The sequence below is a fragment of the Vipera ursinii genome (assembly GCF_947247035.1).
Source record: "Vipera ursinii genome assembly, chromosome: 3".
Lineage (NCBI taxonomy): Eukaryota > Metazoa > Chordata > Lepidosauria > Squamata > Viperidae > Vipera > Vipera ursinii.
The window spans coordinates 126,315,233-126,322,492 of NC_139516.1; positions in this window are offsets into that span (position 1 = coordinate 126,315,233).

Consider the following 7,260-nt stretch of genomic DNA (forward strand, 5'->3'; position numbering starts at 1 on the left):
CTTCGAGAGTGGATAGCCAGACTGGTATTTTAGTATAATTGTGAGTTCTAATTTTGTTCCAGATGTTAAATAATGCTTGCCTAATTCGATGTTTTTGAAAGTGTGAAAATAATCCTTGTTTCTCAGTCCATAAAAAGGGGTGCCAACCAAATTGTAAATCATGGCCTTCTAGAGTCAGTAATCTTCTATTTTTCAAAATTATCCATTCTCTAATCCAATTTAACGCCACGGCGTGATAATATAACTCCCAGTCTGGCAATCCAAAACCCCCGTTTTCCTTTGTATCCTGCAAGTATTTCATTTTGATTCTTGGTTTTTTCTCTTGCCAAACAAAATTTAGTGATAGTTTGTTCAGATTTCGAAAGAATTTGGAATCAAGTTGTATTGGAATATTATGGAACAAGAACAAGATTTTGGGCAGGACATTCATCTTGATAACCGCAATTCTCCCCGATAATGAAAGTTTCAGGTTTCCCCATCTTTCCAAATCACCTTTTATTTGTTTCACTATTTTATCATAGTTATCTTCTTTAAGTGAGGTGCATCTAGCCGTGATATTAATTCCTAGGTATTTTATTTTTTTGACTATTTCTATGTCCATAATTCCAGCCAATTTTTCTTTTTATTAGTCATATTTTTAACAATCATCTTAGTCTTATGTCTATTTATTCTCAATCCAGCAACTTCACCATATTTAATTAATTCTTCCAGTAATTTTGGTCCCGTGTGGTATGGGTCCTCCATGATGAAGACCAGATCATCCGCAAATGCTTGGAGTTCAAAAGTTTCCTTTTTAATAGCTAAACCTTTTATCTGTGGGTCATTTCTAATTGTTCTCGTTAGAACTTCTAGTGTCAGTATGAACAGCAGTGGAAGTAAAGGGCAACCTTGCCGTGTTCCCTTTTGGATTTGAAATTTCCTAGATGTTTCCCCATTAATAATTACTTTTGCTTCCTGGTTAGTATAGATTGCCCTAATTATGTTTATAAATTTTTCACCCATATCCATAAAATTGAGTTGTTGATATAAAAATGACCATTTTACATTATCAAAAGCCTTCTGGGCATCTAGAAATAATAACGCCATCTGTTGTCCACTGTGTAGTTTGTAATACTCTAACGTATCCAGTATTACTCTAATATTATGTTTAGTTTGCCTCTTAGCAAGGAAGCCATTCTGGTCTACATGTATAAAGTCATTCAGGAATCATTTAAGTCGTTCAGCTATGATTGATGTGAATATCTTATAATCCGAATTGAGTAGCGATATAGGTCTATAATTTTGAATTGATGTATGATCAGTATTGTCTTTCGGGATGAGAACTATATTTGCCTCAGACCAAGATTTAGGCGTTCTTGCGTCTTCTAATACTGCATTAAACACCTCCAGTAAGGGTTGTGCTAAAATATTTTGTTGTTCCTTATAGATTTCTATCGGGAGACCGTCAGGACCCGATGCTTTATTGTTTTTTTGTTTGTTAATGGCCTTTTTCACCTCGGACAACCTAATTTCTTCGTTCAGCATATTTCTGATTTCCTCTGTAACCTTAGGTAGTTTAGCTTTTTGGAAACATTCCTCCACTTTCTCCACGTTTATCTGACTATCTTCTTCATATAGTCGCTCATAAAATTCCTGGGCTATAGTTTTTTTCTCCTCTTCCTGATAGTGTATTCTCCCTTTGTCATCACATAGTTTACTAATCCAGCTTTTCTCCTTTTGTTTTTTCAATTTATATGTGAGCCATCGGCCCGGTTTGTTTGCATTTTCAAAAAAGTTTTGTTTTATGCCTCTCATTTGTTCTGCTAGTTTCTCTTTATCTAGAATGTTAAGCTTATGTTTAATCAAATCCATTGATTGTCTGATATTCTTTTTTGTGGGTCTTGTTGGAGTATTGTTTCTAAACTTTTATATTCCCCTTCTAACCTTTTCTGTTGTTGTTTTTTCCCCTTGTTCTTATTTATCATATATGCCTTTGCTACTCCTCTCATTATTGCCTTGGCTGTGTCCCAGTTATTTTGTACAGAGGTGTCTTCAACTTTATTTTCCTTGAAGAAGAGTTCTAATTCTCTCTCCATCTTTGATTTAAAATCATCTTCTTTTAGGATTGATCTTTGTAAGGTCCATCTAGATATTTTTTTTTGAACCTTTCCAGCTAAATTTCATGGGGTTATGGTCTGCCCAAGTACCTGTCTCAATACATACCTCTTCAACTTCGGAGTTGATTTCTTTTGTCATCCATACCATATCAATTCTAGACCATGAATTATGCCGATTAGAGTAATAAGTATATTGTCTTGCCTTGTGGTTTCTCTCCCTCCAAACATCCTGAATGTTTAAGTCTCTAGCCAAATTAAAAAAAGATCTCGGTAAAGTTCTTCTTTTCTTTTTCCTAATCATCTTGCCCATATAGTACAGATTCGTATCTAAAATAGCATTAAAGTCTCCTAGCAAGCAGATCTCATCATGATCTATGCTACATTTCTTATTATGTAGTGTCTTGAAAAACTGTTCTTGATTGCGATTTGGGGCATATATCTCTACCATCATCACCTTCCTATAGTTTATTTCAACCTCAACTATCAATATTCTACCCTCTTTGTCATTATAAATTTGGCTGCCAATTTCTGATTTACATATAATGCCACCCCTCTCTTTTTCTTTTGTTGGTCTAATGAAACAAATAAGTTCCCTAATTTTGGTTGGGCTAGTAAATGTTTTTGTTGTTCCTTTATATGGACTTCCTGGATTGCAACAATATCTAATTGTTGGCTAATGAGCTTATTAAAAAGTTTCCGCCTTTTCACTGGCGGAGTTTAAACCATTGATGTTTAAAGACAAAATTCTACACTCATCTCCCGTTTGTTTTACTTATTTCTAGTTTTTGTAGATCTCGTAATTCGGGGCTCTCTCGCATCCTTATCTCTGACTCCATGTAACTCTGTGGATCTCCAGGTTTATTCCTTCTATCCTCTACTCCTAAAGCTTTCCCTTCCAAAACTATCCATCTTGTGTCTCTTACTCTTACCTCCCTTCCGTCTTGATCTTCTACTTCTACTTCATCCTGGCTGTTAAAGTGGAGTTTATAAAAGTCTTCTCCCTTCTCTATCGAATCCAATCTGTACCTTCTATCCTGCCACGTAACTAAAATACCTTCTGGAGTTAGCCATCTAAAGTTCACATTTTTCACTAATCAGTTTCGATGTTAAAAATTGATAGCCGCGTCTCAAATCCCTCATCCTTCTAGGTAAGAATAGTTATTTGTTGTCCTCGAAATTCTAATGGCTCCTCTCTTGATCTATGCAGAAGTTCAGCCCGGATTGATTTTTTAACCAGTCTTACATGTACTTCTTTAGGGAGGTTGTGTCTCCTCGCATAGTTAGTTTGAACCCTGTATGTTTCGTCAATTTCCGCCAACATTTCCTCCTTCCCTAAACCAAGTGCCTTTGCCATTAATTCTGCCATCATAGCCAGTAAATCTTCCCCTCTTTTTTCTTGAACATTTTGGAAACGTAGGTAATGAGCAGCCTTTTCCGCTTCCAGAAAAATAACTGTTGTCTCTAACTCTTTATTTGCCTGAAGTAGTGTTTCATTTAGATCCTCAACTCTCTTCTCCTCTTTTTCCATTCTAGCTTCCATATCTTGTAACCTTTGTTCATTTTTAATTAATTGTTGTTGAATCCCTTCAAATTTATCATCTATCGCTTGGATTTTCCCCTTAAGTTCACCAGTATCGTTCCTTATTTGACCTATTTCTTTCTTCATCTCCTCATGATTTTTGGTCATTGCCTCATGCATATTTTGTAAGAGGGCTTGTAAATCTTTAAAAGAATTTGAATTTGATCTTTCCCTTTGCAACATGTCCTCTATGGATTTCTGACTAGAAGGGCTTGAGGACATCCCTTGCCCCTGTGTTGTCACCTTCTTACCTGCGCTAGACTTAGTTAAACTCGGAATACTTGTCATATTTAACCAGATTGCTTAATCACAAACGTGCTTTACAAGTATTTAGTTCCTTTAGCTTTATATAAACCTTTTAACTATATAACGAAGGGTTATGTATAACAATTACAGCCAGATACTTATTAACAACTAAACAGATTATATAATAAAATTATGTAATATATTTATCTAGATATGTTCAAAATCACGTTCCTATTTCATTTCCGGCTCTGAAATTGGCTCCTTTTATGTCTTTCTCTGCCACCAAAGACCAGTAGGTGTCTCACTATCCGGACTTCAGTTACTAAGTTGCTATGTCACTTACTCCATCTTAAGTCCATTAACCACCCGTGGCAAATAGAGCAAAGTTTCAAAAGTTCAAAATTTACCAAGACAGTCCAAACAGTTCACTTTCCACGCCCGGTTTTTCAAAGGCTCAGTCTCCGAGGCTCCAAAGGTAATCTTTGCCCTGTTGCTTTTCTGTCGTTTAGTCTGAATTCACGGCTAATTTACAGTTTACAGCAGTTTCCACAGCTAGTTTACAGTCTGATAACTTCCTGGCTTCCTCTTCTTGTCACTCTCGCCTAATGCCTTCTCTCAGCGCTTCTATCGCCGCTTGTTCCCTCTCCATGAGGCACCCACTTCCAGCCAGAGTGTCTTTCCCAAGCGCTTTCTGATATTTTCAGATATAAATATTTGGATATACTTTCCGTCAGCTCCGTTATACCGTTGTACCACTAGCTCCATGCTGGCTCCGTCCCTCTGTCAGATCTTCATGTCGGCCATTACTGGCCTCCTTCTCCCCAGTTCGCTCGCATCAGGCTTTCTCCGGATCTCCGACACGAGCCGCCGCACATGTAGGTTCTCCGGGACGCCTGCAACTTCAGCTGTCCCTACAGGACCTCCTAGGGCTCCGAAAAGCCCCCGCGAACACTGGGTGAGAGGTTGTGTGTGACAGAGAAATCCGTTCACACAGCTGCCTGCTCTGACAGCTGGCTCCGCCCCCCCCTCTAAGTGTTTTGAGATTACTTTGTTACAGCTATACCTAATATGGATCACTGCTTGAAGGCAAGTAATGATTCAGTCCAATACCCACTTAACTCTCAGTAAGTTTCATGAGTTGATACGTTTAGAATTTTTCTGTAAATTTACATTTGGACCAATAACTTTTGCTATTATGCCAGTAGCTATTATCTGTATTATCTGACAGGAGATCTAACAGGTTAGATTCAAACATTAGTTAAATACTGTATAACAGTCAATACTGCTGAAGTCCTTTATTTAAAAAGAAAACGATTCGGGGAACAGTTTTTCAGTGCAGTACGTACCTTTGCATCCATTCTATGATTAAATGAAGAATCCTGATCAATGCATTTCTGATATAAATGTATATTTTTTGCTGTTTCTGGTTTGCACATATATATAGACATTGTTTTTATTATATAAGAAACATCATTAACCACAGTCCAAATAGGAAAATATGTCCCTGAACTTGCTATGTTAGCAAATGTTTGGGATGAGGACCATGTATCAGCTGCTGCTAATGATGTCATGTTGGCATTGCAGTGCAATCCAGAATTACAAGTATAGTCGAGTTTCAAAGCTGAAATATTTCACTTCATTGTCTTTACTGAAGTAACCTTTCAAATAATTCCTCTTTTTGTACAGTGTCCTTTAAGTTTATACAGTCTGACTATATCTGGTATCAGCACTATTCATTAATTTCCTAAAGGAAATACCTCACTTTGAGCAATTTTTTTTGTAATTTTTTTGTCAAGTGAGTAGAGTTATGTGTCTTTGTTTCTAATTGTAAAATGCTATAAACTGAACCATGCCAAGGAACAAAATAATCATGGCTTTTATGGTTTACCATTGTGAGACACTGATTTCCTTAAAATAAATTGCGTGTTTGTTTACAAGAATTAGGTCTTTTCAAGATTTTAATTATGCATCGTGGCATCACTGGGCATTTTAACCTGGTTGGATTTTTTTTATTTGACTGGATTCTGGTAAACTTAATTTTGAATGTGAATACAAATTAAAAAATGGGGAAAATATTTTGTAGTTTTTGTGTATTTTTTAATATTGAAATATGAAACGGGTTATAAAATAAAGGAAATTTCTTTAAAATTTCTGTTGTTCCACATAAATAATACAAGAAAAGCAAATAGGCTGAAATGAAATATTGAGAGGATAGTTTAAATAGTTATGATCAAATTCCTATTCCTATAATTCCTATAACAGATGCCTCACTTCAACATTGTAACAGGTGGGGGGAGGTAAGTAGGTTGGTTGTAATCTTGCTTAATTAGGTATGTATTACAAGTTGGTAACTTGTGATTCAGGGTCAGCCAGTGGGTTCGGCAGTTGGGTCGGACGACTCAGGAGGAGGAGGGGGTGTTGAAGAGCTTGCTGAGGGGGTTGAAGATCTTGCTGATGAGAGCCCTCAGCCAGGCCCCTCTCACCTGGTCACGACGCAGACCCAGCTGTGTGAGCCTGACAGCGTGGATGAAGATGACCCACAGCTGGCCCTGTTCAAGGACGCCCGACGCAGGAGGCAGTCAATCAGGAGTAAACAGAGGAAGGCAATGGGGCACCTCAGAAGGAGGCAGAGAGAAGCCATGCCCTGAACTGTATAAAAGGGGAATGCGTGGGAGGGCTGGTTTGCTGAAGGCAACCGCTTGAAAAGCTGTTTCTTGGTTCGTGTCTTGTTCTGTTTGTTTTTGTATCCATAAATTTGGCAGGCTTAATTCCAGCCTCTTGCCTTCTTGTAAAAGGGGTTGTCCCTGCCTTTTCTGCTGGGCCGGTAGCAGGCTGGTACAGAACAGTAACCATGACACATTTATCATGTTTGGTTGTCTTAAAAGCTGCATTTTCAAAATATACAGAAACAAAAAAATTGCACCACCACTGTACACCTCCCTCACCATCAGTTCCCTGTAAACTGAAAGAAGTGCTATTTGGGTTCCCACCATGTGGACCTTGTAACTATACTTGTCACAAGTTAAATAATTATTTTTTTTGTACAGCTCCAAAATATAGTTGCTTCAGGTCAGCTTAAAGCGTAGTGCATAACAAAGGTAAAGGTTCCCCCGCACATGTGTGGTAGTCATTTCCAACTCTAGGGGCCGGTGCTCATCTCCGTTTCAAAGCCGAAGAGCCAGCGCTTGTCCAAGGACGCCAAGGTGCACGGAACGCTGTTGCCTTCCCACCGTAGTGGTCCCTATTTTTCTACTTACATTTTTACATGCTTTCGAACTGCTAGGTTGGCAGAAGCTGGGACGAGTAACAGGCACTCACTGTTACGTGGCACTCGGGATT